This window comes from Falco biarmicus, chromosome 2 (assembly GCF_023638135.1).
Source record: "Falco biarmicus isolate bFalBia1 chromosome 2, bFalBia1.pri, whole genome shotgun sequence".
Taxonomy (NCBI): domain Eukaryota; kingdom Metazoa; phylum Chordata; class Aves; order Falconiformes; family Falconidae; genus Falco; species Falco biarmicus.
The window spans coordinates 112654800-112677134 of NC_079289.1; the positions used below are offsets into that span (position 1 = coordinate 112654800).

The following is a 22335-nucleotide window of genomic DNA, read 5'->3' on the forward strand; positions in this document are numbered from 1 at the left end:
GCTGAGACAGAAGATCAAGGCAGTCAACTCATGCAGAGCTCATGCAGATGGGGGGGGGTGTGTGTGTGTGTAAGTCCCATTCGTTTCTTACCCAGCAGGGAAGGGTGGAGAAGGAAGCTGAGAATTTTTGTAAACTGAGCAAAGCAAATGAAGTACTGTGGTATAAACAGGATGGGTATAACTTCTTGGGAGTTTAGGTTTCAGTAGCATTTTGCTGAACAACTAACTGAAAAAGCCATGGATAGCGAGTACTTTGAAAACCTTCTCTGTGTTCAGGAAATAACGTTACAACAGGTTGAACTCCAGACCCAATCCTAAGGATAAATACATACTAACAACTGCCTAATAGACAGATTTTGTTGGTAACAGGCCAAATCATGACCTGGTGTAGCAGATACAACCCTGTCCATTTCAGTAACATTAACTTGCTTACGTAAGAGTTTAATTTGGCCCCGTGATTCTAGGTGTACTGAAGTGCTGCACCAGGCTGCAGAAGCCTGTGATACGCAAACGTAAAGATGCTCTCTTTGCTGGAGCTCAGCTGAAGTGAACACAAGCAAGCGCTCTCTGCATGCCAGTTTTTATTCCCAAGGTAAGGAGCAGTTTAAAATCTTGACTCACTATAAAAAAGATAAAATGAAGGAAACTTTTGTTCAGAACAGACTAGGAGAAAATGATCCATTAAATACCCATATTAATGACATAAACTGTCTCTGCAAGTAAAATTTTGACCATGTAAGGGTGAGCTTTTTTATTAAAAAAAAAAAAAAAAAGCTGAAAATTGTGAGTAATGAGGATCTCTCCCACTGCTCAAAATTCCTTGGGGGTAAGAATGCAGTAAAGAAGAAAGTCAACACCATTAAACAGATTAACTCACTATTTTATGCTTAAAAACAATGCCAGGTTTATGAAAAAGTGGAGTAATGTGACATGGAAATCTTCCTTAGGCATGTCGGTAATACCAGATTGCAGCCCTTTGGAATTGACTAATGGGCTTCAGCAGTCATTTCTTGATGTACTGTACACCAGAGACGGGTAGGGTTTTTTTAAAAGAATAGGAAGTGGAACTTAAAAGTATTAAAATGAATTATGGAAAACTTTACTTCTCAGCTGAGGAGATTGTCTTTGCAAGATTAAAATAACAAAACAAATCTGATAGTTCGCTGGATATCTGTGCTACATTTAGCTATGCTATCATGTTTTACAACATATACTTATTTGTTCAGTGCCTGTGGATGGTGACTTAGTAGGATAATGATACTGTTGAAGATTTACTGGGAAGAATTCCCCTCATTGTTTCTAAACCATGATTCCAGAATAAAGGTGCTGGAAGTTGAGTATTTGGATGAGATTCACTTAACTGGGGCCATGACTGTGACCCTTCCTACAGGAGTTACAAGATCGAGTTTTAGTTAAACAGTAAGCTTTTAACATATTTTAGAATTGTTTGACAAATAGTACTTTTATGTTCATTTTCATTCTACCCTTTGTAAACATCTGGTTTTGAATTATTTTTCTAAGTCTGACACCATGATATAAAAGATGTACAACAACATACAGGAAATACAAGCACCTTACACTCACTACAGACACCCCCACTTCAAGATTTAGCACCAAGACTTTCCATAAGAGAAGAATTTCTGGCAGTTGGCCATAATTTAAATGTTACTTGACATCAGGAATTGAGTTTTGCATCCTAATCCTAAAACAAATGGACTCCTAGATGTTAATTACTTGCCCAAGGCGCTAAGGCAATGAGTTTCAAAGCTAAGATGAAAACACCAGAAGTCTGGCTTGTAAGCACCCTGTTAGGCAAGATGGTCTCCTAAATGTCAAGTATTAGTTTATAGAAGTAACTGATACAACAATAATACTGCATTGTTTTTGATTGATGAGTCATATTTGTTTACATGCAAGACCTAGGAATTACTTATAAAGTTTCTGTATTAAGACCCTTTTATTCACAGGCAGTTTAACACAGCATGTCAGTCCTTTTGTCTTTTGAGGTAATGACTTGAATCTTATTCTGTAAGTGTCACCCAGAGAATAATTATCTTTGTGTTACTATTCAAAAACAGAGTTTGGTTGATTTCTTTTAACTTGACAGCCATGTTTCTTTGGTTCAATAAATGTTATCAGGCATTCTTTGGCTGCTCCTATTGCATCAACTTTAATTAGGTTTTGATTGCTGTTAATTTCACAGCTTTTTCTCCTTAATAAATTGCATCAAAACTGCTTTAGTTTTTGTTGCATCAGGTTTAATTAGTTTTGTGCTTTGCTTACTCTATTTTGCTCGTTCTTTTATAAAGAAACCCCCACGGTGTCTTCCTCTGAATTTACCTCTGAGTCACCGATTCTGATGTTGATGATTAAAAGAGGTTATAGAACCTCTGATCATCGAGCTTGTCTCTCTCCAGAACTGGGAGAGTGCTCCTGCCTCACCAGGGTACACTAGTGAATGTGGTGCATGATAGAAAGGTCACCAATGGGCTTTGCAATGGTGCAATTTCCAGTGCATTTTTTACAGTACATCAGAAGCAGAATTCTTCAATTTTGGTATAAAAAGAATTGCTGCAGACTTTAAATGCAACAAATATTTCTTCTAAGCAACTCAGAACAAAATTGAAGTCTGTTTCCTTGGTAGGGTAATGTGCAAGTGAACTGCTTAGCTAGCTTGTAAAAGTGGTATGCCCACGCCATTATTTTTTAAGTATAATAGGTGCTTTTGGAAGGCCATGTCTTGTGGGAAGTGATAGGATACTCCATGAGAACGACCGATTCCCACCCAAACAGTCTGGAACTAAAGTAACTTTAAGTTCAGATGCATAGACTTGGAAGTAGACCCTTGGCATTTTCTAGCTTTCCTGCCTCAATACTTCATAGGTGAAGTTTGGTTCTTTCCAAACTCTGTTTAACCCATTGTTAAGATGTAGTTTTAATGGAAATATGTAATTTTAATCTCACTTCTGGCATCATCTGGAAGTCTCTGTGTTCCTTGTTACTCCCTTCACTTTTTCATGGTTTCACTGAAGGTTTCTGTAGGACCGAAGGTTTTGAGTGAGTGTCAGAAAGGTCCTTGAATAACATCAAGAGATGAAATTTCAGTGCTCTGCTTCTCTCTGTAGAAGAAGGTGGAGATTTCAAAGAGACAAAGGAGGCAGAAGCCATATGTGGGAAAAGAACTGAGGGATGAAAAAGGAACATAGATGGCTTCAAAGGAACTCAGAAGAACATCTAAAAGAACACTACAGGAAAGAAAAAGAGATTGTTTTAATTCACCTTCAAATACTTTAGCTTTCAGTAGCAGAATGACTTCTCAGTAAGATCATGGGGTAGAAACTGGCTCCGGGGGTGGTAATTACAGAAAAATAATTTTATGCTTAAGGCACTGGGTTAGGATTCACGACTCTTTCAGTCAAAAGCTTCTTATGTAACCTTTGGTAAATAAAATAGAGTATCGTTTTCAAAAACACCATGGTACTGGAGAGACACCTAAGCAAATCAAATGTTTAAGAAAGATTTAAGCAAGACCATAAAATAGCATTCAGTGAATTTTAGATGTCTAGAATTGGATAGGGGCGTGCCTTTTTTTACTGGAAAGCTTACAAGATGGGTAAATTTCTACTTCTGCTCATGTCCTGAGCTACCTCAGCTAAAGCAGCTAAGTCCTACCAGTATCCAAGGCAAAGTTTAAGTTTTCTGAGTAGCCAGTCTCTCTCATAAATAAATATGATCCTTGCAAGATGTTCATGTTTCACCCATTTTTTCTTGTAATGGAGGTAATTGTAATGCTTAGCCATATTTCTGTAGCATTTCCCTTGTTCAAACATGAAATCAGCATTTTAAAAAAATCATACCCTAATGACTTAATATTCAATGCCATCTTCAATTTAAAAAGACTCCAAATGTATGTTTTTAATTTCTCAGATAAGATCCTTGACCATCAGGTAAAAGCTTGTAAGGGCTTTGATCATTTCTTTAAGAAAAACTATATTGTCTGTTTCCAGTAACAAGTGCTCTTGTATCTGTCCTCATAAAATTGTGGTCTAGAGAGAATGAACCTTCAGGGCTTTTCACAAGCTTGTATGTGTTTTCAGCATGAGGGTGGGGGTTGGATGGATATTTGGGAGCCCTGACCTCTTTGGACATCTAGGGAGACAGTCTTCAGATGTGGTTTCTGTTTTAGCAAGTAAGACCTTTGGGAAATACGGCCATCAAACTTTCTCAGCTTTTATATGCTGCCTGTGGCTTGGAGGGTCTAAATTTTCATTCTTTTGTCTCTTCTTTACTTCTTACACCGTGGAGGGCAGGGTGTCATTCCCTTTGTTAGTGTGTAGTGACTCTAACTTAAAGATGTGTTTTTAGGTATTTGTATAACAACTGGAGCAAGTAGTAATTGTTATTTTCCTAGCAGTGGGCTTTGAGGCTGCTTTGCTTTATTCAAGTTGAAAGTGTGTAGTATATTGAATAACCTGTAGCAAATTTAATAATATTGGTTTGTTTCCCTATCAAGGTTCTTTCAGAGTTTCTAGCTAGAGTCAGAAAAGATACATTCTTTATTCCACATATGAGACTTTACAAGTAAGTTTTTTCCTTGTGAATTTATGAGTTTCCATCATAGCCTTTCCCTTAGCAACACCACATATAAAATTATTGCCAATGTTTCAAATTGCTGGCTTATTCTGAACAATACCTACCTTTTCCTAAGACCCAATATTTAACGTGTAGAACCACTATGCTGGAAATCATACTATAACCAAAAAATTTACTTAGCTTCTCGTAGCTTCCAGAGTCCAAGAGTACTTTATAACAGACATCTGTCTTAGAAATGAATGTATTGTTCATGGTAGCTTTCAGTGTATGTGTAGCAACACTCCTATGAATCAAGGAGGTAATCAGATGTGTGGGAGTGACCTCCACGGTGCTTGATAGCGGTGTAAGTTCTTCCAGACTTAGCTGACAAGTAGCTGTAGGAAAAAATTGACAATAAATCTATGAATAATAGAGTAAGGAGAAAAAGAAAGAAAAAGAAGCAAACAAGAAAGAACTCGATGTACTCAGGATTTGAAGTTCCTTCTCAGAATTCTAATTTCATGTTGCTAGCTCCTAATGTGTCCTGATGCCACACAGCTATTGTTTAATAACAGTTCCTCTATCACAGCCTTTTTGAAATATGGTCACTTTCCATCAGTAAGCTTTCCAGGCTCAGTCATGGCACTTTTCACTTACTTTCTACTTTTTTCCTCTGTATTAAATGGGCTTATTGGCGCCATGACCAGACTCAGCATGCTGTCTTTTTCTCAGAGGCGTTTTGGCTGTGTGTTGCACAAATTCTATATTGTTAATGAAACTGAGTAAATAATTAGTGGTAATTTTAATGCAGCAGTTTGATAGAGTTATTAATTGCAATGCTTCCTGTGAGTTTGCAATGTATGTTAAAGGTCACAGTTGTTTGCATATCAGATATTTGTCATAATTATAGACATATTGGACCAGTGTTCCCTTTTCCAAAGGCGCTGTAGATTTAACTGTAAGAAAATATTTTCCCAAGGCAATAAGAAATTTGCAGGTCATATGCAAGGAAAGTCGTTATTGGATTAACTGCTGCTTGTTGGAAACAAATCAAGTAGTACTTGAATGCTGAAGGTGTATATTTTGTATTGGGAGATTATTTGTGGTGTTTTCCAAAAAAACCCAACCATACAACAACAACAGAAAACCACCAACAAACAGGGTAAAAAGTGGAAAGGCAGTGAACTAGGGAGTTTTATTTGTATTACTTGAAAGATGTACATGCTGATACAAAATTCTTCAATCTAGTGTTCTACTTTGGGAAAATATATTTAGGGGTTTATGAATGGTTGGTTCAAGAGTACAAGTATTTGTCTGGATCTTCAAGTTACGTCAAAGCAGCTCAGTGCAGTATGGCAGGAGGCAGTTGAAATCTGGTGTGTTCCCTGTATTTGGTAGCCAGTACTGGGGTATCTCTAGATTCTGGTGCACCCACCCACTCCTCAGTCGGCATCCTTATTAGTGTACCCCACTCATTATGATGTGGGAGTGTTCCTAAAATCTAAGGCAAACCCAAAGCCTGCTGCCTACCCTCTCACAGTCATATGCCTCCCTGTGCTAAGGGACGTAGTGACAGCAAACTGCTGCTTCCTTCCCTCTCCAGGATTCGCCCAAAGCTTTGTGCTTGGGGCCGGTTGTTTTGACGGTTCAATAAATCTGGTTTGCAGTGCAAGCTCAGGCCTGCCTTCAGATTAAGATATAGATATGTGTCATAGGAGTTAGTAATTGCAGTGAGTACAAGTATAAAGAAAGAAAGTATATAGCACCTGAAGCGTAGCGTGACAATGTCAGAGGACCATTCTCTTCAGCCTCCGTGCAACTGTGGCTCCTTTTCCAGTTGCAGCAGCAGTAGGTGGATAAGCTTGGACATAGTTAGCCCTGTTTGACATGTCTTTTCATTCCACTCCTGTTAATTGATTACTACTGTAGAATCCAGCAAAAAATTAGATTTAGAAGGAATCAAACTGCTATCTTGTCTGAGAAGTAATGTAGAACTACAGTTGATACAGTAAAATATATAGCAATCTAAGCATTTCTTTAAAATATTGTGAGGAGACTTTTTGTTGTTTCCTCAGTATCCAGTGCAATTAAAACACAGGTCAGATAAAACTAAATAAAATAAAGTTTGTCACAAACACTTAAAATGTGATCCCTGAAATACAAAACCGTAACTTAAAACCCTAGTTTTATGAATTCTAGATTTTTAACTCTAAAATTTTCATATTGTTTGGCCAACACTAAAGGCTTTTGTATGAAGCTTTCATTGAGCACTCAATTCCAACAATTAATCATTAACTAATGATAAAAGGCAAGGACAGAGTGAGTAACGTTCAAATGGGCTTTTGAAAGTGGTTTTAGTAGTTGGTTTTCTAGTTTTTTTCCAGCATGCTTTTGAGATGGGTGGTGACTTCAGATAAATACTCAAAGAAACTGTAAATACAGGGGCAAAAGTATTTACACAGACAAAAATGTGCTTATTTTCCTGAAGGCTGTGGGGGTTATAGTGGCATCCTTTTTTTTTTTTTTTTTTTTTTTTTACTTTGGCCAGTCATAATGTGCAGAGTTTATTTTTCCTTCTGCACTTATGAAGCCTTGGCTTTACACACATTTGTTGTACAAACAGGATCAGAAAAGTTTTCTTGGATTTTATTTGCAATGGAAAGTTTAGCCTCTTTTATTACTTTCACTATTGATTCTTGATGTTTTCTTGTCTCTGCAAATACTGCTGAAATAGCTGTTGTCAACCGTTCTTTGACATGTTTAGGCTGGACAGGTGCTTTAGGGTCAAATGATGGCTCATTCAGCCAAAACTGTGGTAGGAGCAATTGCCAGCCTCAGGCCAGATCCTGCAGTTTAGATTTTCAAGACTGCAATGTGTGATCACCTTGTAGTTCTTAAAACTTTCACCACACAGCAGTGCTGCAGTGCTGCTCCTTGTTAAAAGGAAAAAAGAACCCAAACAAATAAAAAGAAATTTTAAAGTTCTGTTGATATTTGTCCTGGTTTCAGCTGGGATAGTTAGTTTTCTTCTCAGTAGCTGGAGCAGGGCTGTGTTTTGGGTGTGGTGTGAGAGCAATGCTGATGGCACACGGGTGGGGTTGGTTGGTGCTGGGTGATGTTCATACTGAGTCAAGGACTTCTCAGGTTCTCAGGCCCTGCCAGGGAGAGGGCTGGGGGGGCACGGGGAATTGGGAGGGGACACAGCCAGGACAGGTGACCCAAACTGGCCAAAGGGATATTCCATACCAAGGGGTGTCATGCTGAGTATATAAGCTGGGGGAAGAAGGAAGGAGGGGCATTCAGCATTATGGTGTTTGTCTTCCTGAGTAACTATTACACATCCTGGACACCTGCCTGCCCATGGGGGGTGGGGAATGAATCCCTTGCTTTGCTTTGCTTGTGTGTGTGGCTTTTGCTTTACCTATTAAATATTTCTTATTTCAGCCCTCAAGTTTTACATCCCTTTCCGATTCTCTTTCCCATCCCTCTGGGTGAGGGGGAGTGAGCGAGCGGCTGCGTGGGGCTGGGTTGCCGGCCAGGGTTAAACCACAACAGTATATTTCTAAACTAGTACATGTTAACTGTTACCTGTGTGCTCGGGGATGCAGATTATAAAGGAAGTGGGTAAGTGCTTGTACTTCATAGTGTTTCACGGATGAGTCCGATATGGTTTAATGTAGCTATGTCTATGGTCAGGAATTGATTAAACCATGATTTCCAAGATGTTGGGGTTCAGTGCTGAAACAAACAGCTGGTGTTTTCAGCTGCTGCTTATGGGATTCATTCGTGGGATCCCTAGAAGTTAGTCCATAGCAGATGACAGTTCAGTAAACTCAAACATGTGTTGTGCATTCCTTTCTTTTATCGACAAAGCCCTTTTTTCATCTGGTAAGAAATTTTTCAGATTTGAATTTTATAAGAACTTTGGATAAGATAAAGGAAATGAGAAGATTTGGATACATCAGGCATCCAGAAGCAGGAAGGGGCAGCATTCATGCTTAGTTAAGTTTGCTACATTAGTGTGGATACTATCAGTATCTGTCATTGAAAAGGATGCCAGTTCTCACTGAAAATGTAATGTAGAGCAGGCTTTTTTAACAAGTTCTCTTCTTCAACAGCTTCAGTATTTGGTCCTTCTACTGAGTGTCTGCAGGACCCAGAGGAATCTCTTCTACTGGTGGTATTTCAAATGAATCAAGTCTTTAAATAGCATTGTGGTCCTGGTTTTGGCTTGAAGAGTAACATGGGCTGGTCAGAGGTGCTAGACTGCAGTATGCATAAAATAATCCCCAACATTTACTACTATTTAAAAAAAAAAAAAAAAAGTGTACTAAACTTCTGATAAACCTACTTACATCATTCTGATCTATGGGTCCTTTCCAGTATTTGTTTTTGGATGTGGGTTTTTCTTATTGTATGTTATGTGCTGCCGTAATGAAAAGTACTACCTCTGATAACAATGATAATTAAACCAGAAACTGTTAACAGGATAAATGTCCTAGCAGCTGCTACTATAAGTAGATTGTGACCTTGTTAAACTCCACAAGTAAAAGCTGCAAGTAACAAGGGCTTCTGTCTGTAGAAGTGTTAATCACAGGAAGTTTCCTTCCTAAGTGGTTTGGAGAGGCTTACCTGTCTTTTTAACTCAATTTTACAATATTCTTAAATTGACTGACAGTAACATTTGAATACTTTTAAATACGTGATAATGACAATTTCATGTAGGTTTATGCCTTGAGCTACATTTTAAATATCCAGATTATTGTCATATTTGCAGTCTACTCTGATGCATACTAGCAGTATTCAGAATTTGTTTTCTTTACTGATGTTCTTTCTGCCAGTACTCATTCTATCAACCATTCACAAAAATGAAAGGGTATCACACAACAGTTTGCTCTTTCACATGTCCTAGACTGATAGATGATGAACTGTTGCAAATTTGGAATTTGATTGGAATTGGGAATTCAGAGTGTTGCTTAAGGACTCAGTTCCAATCTTTTCCTGAGCTCAGAAACGATTTTATCTCAATCTTTTCCTCTTCTGCTGTGGAAAACAGTTATCTGAATGTGAAAACATTTGTTGCTTTATGTTTCATTGCCATTTTGAAGTACCTATGATTGATAACACTAGTTATTAAGTGAACCATACAGGTAATATTAGATATTATCTTTAATATTTTGTGTGTTTATATATATATATATAATATATACTATTTATTCATTCATTGTATGATGTATTCATTTTAGTAACTTAAATAATGTCACTATTTTTAATGCATTTTACAAAATCAAGAGTTGACATTTATAGAAAAGGACCACTCCTAAGTGACCCTGCAGGTACCTCAAAAAAATATGGTTAATTTCTAATTTTAAAATAATTCTTCGGAGAAGCTCATCAGGTATTTGCAAGAGAAGCTGTATCCACCAAACTCAATAGGATTACATGTTTATACCCGGGTCCTGAGAACTTTGTTTATAAAAAACTGTCTCATTTTCAATTACAGTTCTTGAATTCTTAATTTCCCTTTATTGTCAGCTCAAATAGGGACAGAATGTTCTTAAGTTAATGGACTTTTCCCTCTGAACTACTTACTTCTTTTTTTTTTCTTTTTTTTTTTCCAAAAAAACCTTCATCTTTGCCTCTTATGTTTCCCCTTACAGAACACTCATTCACATTTTGTACCAACAGCTTTGAGATAATAAGGCTTTTCTTCTCTGCTGAATGAGTCACTGTTGTAATTTTCCAATAAGTCATATAAACAGAATAATATTTTTACATTCATTAATATTTTAAAGTGAATAAAAGCTCCATAATTAAATGGACCATTTTCTTTTCTTCTGATATCCATTTTCTTAAGATGTGTTACTAAAGTAGATAAAAGAAAGTAATACAACTCACAAAGGATATTTGAGAAGTTTACTCGTCAAATTTCAATTTGTAGCTTTACTGAATGTTGTTTATAGTTTGTTCCACTTTTATTAAGTCATTTTGTCATAAATGTGGTGACTGTTGTCACTTTCAAGATTCATATGCACTAGAAGCAGGCAAATCTATGCTACAGTGACATAAGACTATTGCCCTGGGGCTGTGAAGGATCTTGTGACTCAGTTATCATCTTAGGGTTTTTCTAGAACTGCAATATTTCAAGTTTATGTGCCCATTTTCATGCTCTTACAGTGATAACAAGGTATCATCCACATGAGTAACTGTTTGCAATGATGTGCCTAGAAATACTGTCACAACTGGGTTAGACCTTATCCTCTGCCATTAAGTAGTTCTCAAAACATCTGCTTCCCAGCTGACTGAGATCAAAATTAAAGGCTATTCCATAGGCTTTCCCAAAACTCCGTTCTTTCCATTATATGAATGGCACTGATGTACCTCAACTGAAAATACTGGCCCTGGAAACACTCAGGAACAATAACTTTAGTTTTTATAAGGACTTTAAAAATTTTTATGTTATGCATCAATAACTGCATGACTCATTATGACTTTAAAAAGTAGCAGCCATTGTATTAATGGAAATGTTTCCTTCTAAATACAGATAAAATAGGAATATTTTCTATTTGTCCCCCCTTATTTTAGTAGTCTGCACCCTCATTTATCCTTTGTACAGAAATTAAGTGTGCTTCTTCTATCTGGGTATCCAAAACTTAGGTACAGTTACAGTTTTATAGAAAAAAAAAATCCAGTTGGACTATATGCAGATTCAGGTATTCTACCTTCTTAAGAAGCACTCAAAGCATCCAGCATTAAAGTGCAAAAAAGAGCTCCTCTACCTCCTTTTCAAAGACAGCTCTGCAAATATCTTAACCCTTTTCTCTACTTTTAGAGTTGCCACAATGCTGATTAACAGAAGAGTGAAAAGTAACAAGTAAATGAGCATTGCCAGTATGAAGAGCCCAATTTAGGTGGCACCATGTCCTGTGCAAAGAAGGGCTGCTGCAGCACGTTCAGGAAGTCAGCAGTTTTGGTCAAAGGCAAGAACAACTGCAGAATTAAAAGCCAGGCATGGAAAACATTTTCCCTTCATTTTTGTCTGTTCTGCACTGAGCCGTTTCCATTTTAAGCATTTCTGCCTATCCCAGCCTTGTGTGGGAAGAGACACTGTATCAGCCGGAACTGTGTGGCTCAAAACTACATCTTATCTCATGCCTGGAGATCAGCGAACAGCCAAGGAGATCCCTGAACAGTTATGTGCAGTTTTGGCAATATATACTTCCCTTGAGGTATGAGACAGCATAGTATGTGTTGCAGTACTCTGGATTAGGATTTTCCAAGTAAACCAACTGCTAATTTATTCTAAATCAGCACAATAGTTGTGCCTTTTTAAACCCCTTCTAAAATGTATGTCTGAAATATTTGAAGCATAATTTTAGAATAGCTGGCATCAGTAAGAAAATTTGGCGAACTCTATCCTGCACAAGAATAAGTAAAAACCCATCCTTTTATATTTTTTCTTCACTTTTTTCTTCACAATGTCTTTGGCTGTAATTTTCAAGAACAGAAGTCTGCTAGCCCCCTCCATTCAGTGAGCATGGGCAATCCTTGTGATATTATCCGGGTCCTCCTCCTTGGACACAGCGGTTGCCTCAGTTCTGCCTGCCTGGAGCTACAAAGACAGGAGCTATGCTTCCGGGCCCTGTTCCGAAGGATGTGTAAGGCACTTGGCAGCAGTAGTTAAACTAAGCAAGATATTAAGGATTTACCAAATGCCATGCATGTAAAACATCACTGCCCTCGCTTCTCACTAACCTTCCGTAGGGAAATACAGATATATTGATTGATGGGTATGTTGAATGAGAATGGGGCTCTGTATGAGAGAACACCTGAGGTAGAAAGTATTTGTGTAAAATTGCCTTCTTATTGCCTCAGAGAAATAAACCATTAAATGGTAGCCAACTGGAATTGTAATTGAGAAACAGTTTAGCTGGTAACCTCTCCTAATCTGTGCTAAACAAAGCAGTATAAAAGAGCACATGCCTTTTATTTATTTTAGAAGCCTATCTGCAGTAGTTACTCTCATTTTCATAAAGGCTAAGGAGAAAATGATGAGTGCAAATACTAATTTTTTTTTTCCTTGTCAGGCTGTTAATAGGAAAAATAGGAGCCAGGGCATTTATAAATAAAGAAAAGTCACATGCCCGTACTTGGTAATTCTCAGTGCAGTAAAACAGTGTGGTTATACAGCTCGTGGGAGGCAACAGTAGCAAGTCTCCCAAAGGTTTTGCATCAGTGGTGTGTTATGCAACCTGGGCCTTGGGCCATCGCTGAGAAAAGGTTTTGAGAAAAGGACCAAACATCCAAATTACTTGCTAAAGGGAAGCTGTGAAAGTGACTGTGACCTTGATCCCAACCATCATGGTCTTCCCCAGTAAATAAGCTGTTCATTTAGAGTACTTCTATAAACGGGGATTTCTCACACAGAAATGGTATTTAGGGAAAACAAAAAGAATTAATTCTTTCTCTTCCCACCTTGTGGAGCACTTCATGTAAGAGAATGAGGAGATGCTAACATATGCATCAAATGTCATCTCTTTTTCAATTCTCCCATCTGCTTGATACATAATACTTATCATTACATAAACCATTAGGGAAAGAGTGGAATGTATCAAGATGGACCTTTTCATCTTCTTCTTTCATTTGGCAATGTGAAGCATGAATGCTCAATGCCCCAGTGTGTCATTCATTTGACAGTTTTTGCTGACACAGAATGAATCAAGGCTGTTTCTTCACAAAAGGATTTTAGAGGACAGCAGTTCATTCAGTATTCTGCATTTCCAGTGTTTTCTTCAGTCCCGTCTGAGGCTGTCCCTCATTCCTGCATTTGTTTAATAGATGCTTGTAATCGCCCATCCTGGAGTCCGATGCAGATTGCTCTGTCCATATTCTGTATCACCTGAGGTAGCTACATGTTTCGTCTCAGACAATGACTAAAGTATTGATTCTCAACCCCACCTTATTCTCATGGATTATACCGTTAGTCTGGTGATGCCTTACTTTAAGAGTTTTAGGCACAAGGAAAAAAACAGCTATACTGAATTATTCTCTTTGATGATCTTAGGCAAACTGTGGCATAAGATGAGGCTAGGCAAAGGCAAAAACTTACACCATCACCAGACAGGCTTGGAGAGACTGAAGACTTTGCCCACACAAATTTAACATTTTGATATTGATAATGAATCTCTTTCTTCACTGAAGGTTACGTCCTTCCTGGTTCAAGATGGTTATTTTTGGGATATCATTTCCAAGTATTTTATTCAATTCAATTTTGAAAGTTGCCCACAAAGGGTCATCTGCTGTTTCTGTGCAGAGGCTATTCTGTGGTCAAGCTCACTTGTATTTATTTTTTTTAGGAAAACAACTATTCTTACTTAGGCTACAGGTGTAGTGCATCTAAGAAAATGGTCCTCATTTTAGCTATGGTTAGCTAAAACAAAGAACTGGCATATAGCTACAGATATAGTTACAGCAAGAGAGATTATCGGCTGCTCATTTCATACAGTCTCAGTGTCATTAGCCAAGACACCCATCATCACACGTAATGTCTCGTGTGTTGCAGACTTTGGAACATAGACCAAGGAATCAGCTGCAAATGCATCACTTCACCATAGGGCCTGCTGAGCCCCTTAATCCTTACACGATTGCGGATACAAGCAAATATTTTAAGGGAATGAATATGAATCAAGAGTTTATTTTTACTCTAATAGAGGAAGTTAATTTATTTCTGATTAAATTATGCCTGATTGAGTCAATGAGAACAATCTAATATGATTGGCACAGAACATTTCAAAGATAGTGTGTTATGATGCAAGATTTTATTTTCATATACTCAATGTGTTCCACTAAATTGAAAGGCTGGAGTTTTAATAAGAGTTTTATAAATAATAATAAAAAAATATAAATGCCAGGGGTTATTTATGGCTTTGTTACAGAGAATGCTTTTTGTCTTGTTTTTAATATGCTAAAACTTCATGAAGAAACAATTTAACAGAACGTGCAGTTTTTGTGACATAATATAATTGCATAACAATCACAGAACAGGAAGAACTAATTAGATTACTAGAATAAGTATAATCAGAAATGGGAAACTTGTCAATTCTCATAATATTTTGAGAGTAACTTAAAAAAGACTGGAAAAAATGTTAAGAGAGAACTGGGAGTTTACTTCCCACAGTTATTTTGCACTGTAACGGAACTATAGATACATAGCATTAACAAAGTAATTACCATTACAAAAACAGGTAATAATTGAGAACAAGTATTCAAAAAAATAAAACAAATGGTTATGTAAATGCATTAATAAATCAGGTTTTTTCTTTATTTGCTAGACTAAATACGTATTGTAGAATTGTACCTCTGAGATGGTGTTATTAAATAAAACAGAACAAAACCCCTGCTACTTTATATATAAATATGAAATCACAGCCAGACATAACTGAATTATTTGCCACTCAGCCTTCTTTTCATGTCTACCTGAGGTCAGTTCCAGGTGTACAAATTTTGTATGTTTATGAAGTGGACAGCTTAGAACATAAATATGTTTGGAGGGGGATGGAAGGGCAGGAGAAAAACAGGAGGGAGAAAAACAGGAGCATTGAAAAGTTTCGTTGAAATACCTGCCACACAATGGTTTACCCCTGTTCTAGTTGCCAAATAAGTAATTGTTGACTTTTGCAAATTCTGAAAATTAAGTGGTTTTAGGAAACAGGAGGGTTTTAAGTAATGATAACTAAAGCTTCTTAAAGAGGAAATTCATCATTAGTGCAGGCCTACCAGTTACCCTGTCTTACATGGAGCAGGAGACTGGCCATTACTGTGCCATCACTATGTCTGCGTCTCGTGCAGGCAGCATGGCTCTGAATCCATTGCTCCATAACCTTCCTATGGCATGCAAGAAGAAATTGGATTAACACCTGAAAGCATGCACTTTAAATTCTGACTGGTTGATTGGTTGTTAAAGAGTATTTCCATTAATTTATATTTTCAATATAAGTATGGAAATAAAGAGAAAAACGGCATGTGAAAGTATGAGGAGAAAGAGACAGGGGAGCTGAGATATGACAGTTTATGCATTCTTCAAATGTTTTTTAATACTTAATGTGATTATCTCAGAAATCATATGGAATAATTTACTATTTAGTCCCGTTCATGTTATCTTATCTCTTAATATGCCTGTCACTCTATTGTGTTCAAATGGCAGTTTACAATTTATTTATGAAAGTGTGTAAGCCACAGCCATCATGGTGTTGGGTACAACCGTACAAAAGACCTTACACACATTGTAATTAGTAAAGAGAAAAGTCTAACAAAATAATATTCAATATAATTAGATACTGGCAGCACAACTGAGTAATTACCTTGTTAATAAAGAAAAAAAAAGGAAAAAGAAAAAAGGGAACTGAACCGAGATTCAGGCTGATTCCTTCCCCCTCTACATTCATACGTCCTCTTTAGGATGCATGGTAGCTTGTCTCCTACGGTGTACTTCAGCACACTATAACAGTACTGAGACGTGAAAGAGGATAAAGGGAAAACAAAAGAAATAAAAGCAGTAGCATATAATAAAGAGACAGCATTAAAAAAATAAAGACTAGTAAAACTCTAAAAAACAAAGTACATTTGTGAAGTACAGTGACGTAAGAAAGGAAGGGAGAATGAAGATAGGGGAAGAGTACGTGGGAAGAAATCTTGAAACAGAAATAATCATAATTTTTTTAGGGCTTGATTTATTAAATCTGAAATGCTGTGTAAGCCACAAAGAGCGAAGTAAAAGAAGCAGAGACATCATTCAAGGAGAAAGTAGCTCCGAAGATTTTGAGCAGCATAAATTGGATTGTAACAGAACAGGACTACACTAAGATAATTGATGAAGGATTTTATGTCACTAACTTCCTATTTCATGAAAGTAGTATAGTCTAGTATACCTCTGAGATGTGTTTTGGAGAATATTTTTTTTTGTAAAATCAGTGATAATAATACTTAATGTGAACTATGGAAGTCATGATATTAACTTGAAGAAAACAAGTTGTTTCAAGTATGCCTGCAAGTACTTGAGAGGTTTTTATGTATTTATATACTGATCTGAGAGATTGTCTGTCTACCGTGCCTTACAGTTTGGAAGATAATGTCATGTTTACTATCAGTTTTCTCTCCTAAGCATGCGCTGTCTTCTTCAGTGGCACTGCAAATCTGCATCACATAGGTCTCCATCTTGGATACAAACTAGGTAGATCTTGCAAATTCTCTTTGTCTATCAGTTAATCTGATTACAATTCATTAATATTGTGCCCTTATCCTAATCTCAGTAAAAAATATACAGTCTTGTCAGTATGTTTTTCACTTCCTCTTGGCTCAAAAGAGAACACAGTCTGGGCAGTTAGATGAAGAGCTACATGGGTTCTCATAACTATCATTTCCAAGTAACCGGTTACATGGCCCATGTCTGCTTCTCTGTGAGCCTCTATGCCTTAGGATAAGAAAATCATGCACAAAACTACCTGCCCTGGTGCTGATATAACCAGGTACCCACTATGAGTCCTTGAGAATGTCTTTGCTGAAATACCACGTTCTCCTGTTAGGAGAAGGAAGGGAGTGGAGGCATCCCTTTGAGTCAGACTGTGACGCACTTGGACCAAAGGCTACCACAGGCAGGAATTGCCTCATAATTGATTGCAGCAGGGCTTCTTGCCAATTAAGATGCCTCTCAGTATGAATAATAGTGATGGATGCTGTCTTGACTAAAGAAGTGTTTCACTGTAAATCTCTAGTGTCAGTTATAGAGGGCTCTCACTGATCCTAATATTCCACCAGATCTAATAGCACAGAGTAAAAAGACATCTGTGAAAACACTTAATTCTAGAATTCCTACAGCAGGTAACTTGCCTATGCCTGGCTGAAGTTTTGTAAAATACAACCGTGTCTGAGCTATGGTATAGCAGCTATCAGCTCTGTCTGCTCAGGTCAGGTCAGTAAGAAACCTGTTTGCTATTTCCCAGAACAGTTTTCTTTGCCCTTTGAAAAGTAATTAAGTTTATCTGTGTTATATATTGTCTGTGCCAAACAATCTTTTATGGTGCATTGATTCTGGTAGTCTGATTAACAAAAACATCACCTTGCAATAAAAAATAGAGAATAATTTCTGGTTTATCTTTCTGTTTATAGACTTAAGACCCATTTTTTATTCTGTACTATAAGAACTTGTTCAAAGGACTACAACTCCCAATATGATTTCCAGAGATAATGAGCATAGGAAAACTACTTAAATGTAGAATAAATATTGCAATAGATGAATGATACAGACTGATCAAATATTTAAGCAATCAATGGCCCTGTAAATCGTTACTGTGAATTCTGATGCACTCTTGCTAGTCCTGCTGGACAAATTATTATTATCCACTTTGTAACGGCATAGTGCAGTATCTGAAGGATAAAAGGTTTCCTTAACATGAAGGTTACACCTTATTAATTACAAGAATAAAACAATTCTCTGTTTTGTGGGGTGTTTTTTTCAGCAATCAATGTGCCAGTAAAATCAGGTTCAACTCAGTAGACAGGAAAAACTTGGAAATTTCCCACAGTCAATTTCAGCATTGCTATGTTAGGGAAACAAAAACCTATCAAGATGTCTTGAAAAATATCTATGGCTCAATCAGCAGGCAGAGATACTGACTGAGACATGCAGCCAACCAAAGTACTGTGCAGAAACGCCAGCATGGTTCCCCAGAGTGGTATAGCCATATCACTGTGCTTACCTTACTGCTGCTGAGCCCAGCTCATGCAGCTGGTCTGGTCTCAGATGCCTCTGCACTATGCTGTTAGCTGCACGCTAGGTCTGATATTCTTACCGTGGTACTACATCGTCCACTGCAGAATCACCTTTTGTTCCTTATTATAATGCACACTTTGTGGTGCTTTACTTTGAGACTATCCAAAAGGTCATAATTCGAGCAGTGACTAACAAGAAGTACATTTGCACATAGAAGCACATGTTCATTGTGTATTATATCCTGTTCCCACTTACTTTCTGGATACAGCTTAGCCTAGCTTTCTTCTTAGTCCAGCCTTATACAATGGCATTCAACTATGTTCAGTGACATTGCACATTTGCAGTGAGTGTCACTTCCATGCATATCCATAGGAGATCGTGACATGGTACATGCTTTGGCCAGATAACAAAGGAAGTTACAGTAGTAAACTGCTGCTCAGGTGATGTCCCTTCAGAGTCACCACTCTTTCATCATATAGGGGATTTCACATGCCAAGTATGCCCAGACTAAGAAGTAAACACTTCTCTGGGACTGTGCATATACAAGATGTTTCTACTGTGGCTGGGAGCACAGGACGGCTGCTCCACGGGGTACAGCTGGGTTGCTAAAGTTCAACACCACTGTGCAAATCTTTTTTCTTTTTTTTCTACTTTGATTTTTCTACTTTGAATTTTTCTTCTACTTTGAGTCTGGTGTTGATATTTTTCTTTTTTATTTAAAAGCTAGGATGTGTGGTGGGCTGATGCTGGCTGGACAGCAGGTGCCCACCAGAGCTGCTCTGTCACTGCCCTCCTCAGCTGGGCGGGGGGGAGGGGATGTAAGGAAAGGCCTCTGGGGCAAGATAAGGGCAGGCAGAGCACTGGGCAGTTACCGTCATGGGCAACACAGGCCTGACTTGGGAAAATTAGTTTAATTTATTAACAATCAAATCAGAGTAGGGTAATGAGAAATAACACCAAAACTTAAACCCCCTTCCCCCAGCCCGTCCCTGCTCCCGGGCTCAGCTCCACTCCCGGTGTCTCTACCTCCTGCCCCCCCAGCAGCGCCGGGCCGGGCCGGGGCCGGGGTCAGTCCCTCACAGCTGTCCCTGCCGCCCCTGCCCCCCATGGGGAGGCTCCTCGCCCCCTGCCCCTGCCCCAGCCCGGGGCCCTGCCAGGGCGCAGCCCCCCAGGCCCAGCCGGCCCCAGGGGGGTCCCCGCGGGGTCCCCAGCCCGGGCTCCTCTCCCCGCGGGGCCACGGGCCCTGCCAGGAGCTGCCCCAGCGCCGCTGCCCGCGGGTCACAGCCCCCTGCGGGCACCCCCTGCCCCGGGGGGGTCCTGCCCGGGCTGCGGGGGGGAGCTGCTCCCCCGGGGGCTCCATGGGCTGGGGGCACGGCCCGCCTGGCCGGGGGCTTCTCCAGGGGCTGCCGGGGGGTCTCTGCTGCGGCGCCTGGAGCCCCCCGGCCTCCTCCTGCCCCGGCCTGGGGGGCTGTGGCTCTCGCAAGCTCTCAGGCCTCTCTGGCTGCTGCTGTTGCCCTGTTTTTTCTCCCCTTAAATACATTATCCCAGAGGCACTACCACTGTCATTGATGGGCTCTGGCTCGGCCTCTGCCAGCAGAATGTCCATCTTTGTAGTCCCATTAAGAGCTATTCTCTTCCCAGTACCACTGTTTATTTCAGGTTGTTGCATGTAGCTGCGTGTGATTTCCATTTACTATCATAAAGTTCTTTGGGATGTTGCTTTAGCAAAGCACTTAAGATTTTGAGGGAGAAACATAACTGATCCAATGTCATCTGAGAATCTGTTTACAACAAGGGATGTGTTAGAGCAGGAATTGCATCTGAGCAGTTCTGACTGAGTGCTTCCCTTCATTGCTATTTCAGTCAAGATCACATTCTTTTATAATCAGAATAAAGCTACTTTGACAGGAGGCTGACATCAGGGTGTAAAGAACACAGTGCTTTCAGGCTATCTTTTAATATTTTTAGGCTGCCCTTGAAACGACGAATTTGTTTAAATGCTTTCATTTAATTGTTGCTGGGTTTCACTGTGGAGTGTGGCATGGAGAGAGGAGTAATGACATGGTATTGTGGCTGTATATTTAAGTGACAGTCAATGTATCATGTTGCTGCTTTAAATATATCAGATGAAATTTGTCATCAGATTATTTTTATTATAAAATTAACAATAGCAACAAGTCCCTAATTTCCGAACAAAAAATGCAGACAAAATAAGGGCAGATACTCATATTAAAATGCAATGATTTCTATATAAAATTTCTAGGGATGTGCGTGTAAGAGGCACAGATCTCTTTAAGAAGGCTAACAGCGGTACTGCAACAAGAAGAAGCAGTTGAGCTCATGCGCACTTCTGCAAATAAAATCCCACTCTATTCCTCTCATGCATTTCATTCATATATTTTCCTCTTATCCTGCCCCAAGGAAGGCAAGATGGCTGAAACACTGGCAGATTCCTGCAGCTGAAAAAGCAATAAAATACTCTGTTATTACCAGAAATGTGAATGGAGTGCAGGGCAAGGGGGTGGAGGAACACTTACCTGCTGCTGAGGCCACTGGCTAAACAGGTTTTATACGTTAGTGAAAGGGTAAGACATGATAGGGCGTGCATTTCTGAGCTGGGGGGGGGGGATTCAGGTACCGAGATGTGATGCCAAAAAAAAATAACTTCAAGAGCTGGAATAATGTGCCTGTAACACTGTGGTGCACACTGACACGTCTCATTAAAACATATCTAACTGAAAGGAAGGGGAGTTTTCCAATTATCCTTCACATACGTTGGTTGGTGTTAAATATACTGCCAAAGCACGACCTTAAAGATAAATTATTTGTTGAAACTTAAAAAATGTATTTGTCATCAGTCGAAATCACTGAAATAAGGGAGAGGAGGATGCACTGGTTTGGTGTCAGGGAGGAGATCAGAACTGAAACTTCCGTCTCAAATGCCGCAGCAGCAAACACGTGGACATATCGTGAGGGGGCTTAAAAGCATAGGGGTATGCTTGTTCAGTTCAGCTGTTCCAGCCAAAGACTCTTCCTGTCCTTGCTGCTGGTGCCCCAGCACTCAGTAACTGGGAGATTAACAGAGCTGATAAAACACAGCTAATTTGCATTTCTGTGTCAATAAAGGAATATTTTCCAGTCCACTCTGGAACGAGATCTCCACCTTTCTCCTGCACCTTGCCTTTCTCCTAGTAACACTTTACAGTGCGTGTTAGATGGAAGGAAAAGTCACTGTTGCTTTGTGGGGTTAGAAATCATAGGCTCAGTGAGCTAAAGTGCCTCCAGACAAGGTCAAACAACAAACTGGGATCCAAAGCAGAAGCAGATGGCATGTTTCTCAGGAGTACGTTCAGCACTTTGCAGGGGAGCAGGCCAGTCTCAGTGGGAAACATATTGCTCCTCAGTATTGTGCCTCTCAGTGTTAGTTTCTGTATGAGGGGAAGCGTCAATCAGGATCCAAATGCCCTTCTTATTATTGTGTATATTTGCTTTTAGAAAAGAAGATATCTCTTGGAAGTCTTAAAGATGTACCTTGCTAGCAGAGGCCTGTGTAACCCCTCCAGTGAAAGGAATGAATTGCAAGACAGTGTGGCTCTATAGGGTTCCTTCTTCAATTGTATGACAGTCTTGACTAATAAAGCAGAATAATTTGAATTTTACTGGCATTGCATCCTCACACAGACACATTTACTTAGGGGAAGATTTTGAAAATGCTGTCTCCTGTGTTTTCAGTAACACAGACTTCTTCATTGAATTACTCTCCAGGACTCTGAAAGATACTTGGTTCATTTCAGAGTATTTTCTACCGGTTGTTTCCTACAGAATGATTGAGGCAATAACCAAATAAGTCACTTGTTTTCAGCAACTCTTCACTATGTAAACTGTTCCTTGTTCTCTCTCTTTGTAGTTTTACCTGCCTTACAAGATTTATGTGCTAAAATTAAATGGTGCTGCTTCAGTGTTGTGTTCTACAGAGACCTGTGTCATTTTCCACT

At 39.0% G+C, this 22335-nt stretch overlaps 1 protein-coding gene across 3 annotated transcripts in view; it reads left to right on the forward strand.

The window, feature by feature from the left end:
- The window catches only part of CADM2 (cell adhesion molecule 2), a 671028-nt gene that overhangs the window by 501230 nt on the left and 147463 nt on the right, over positions 1–22335 (forward strand). The gene's annotated exons all lie outside the window — the stretch shown is intronic.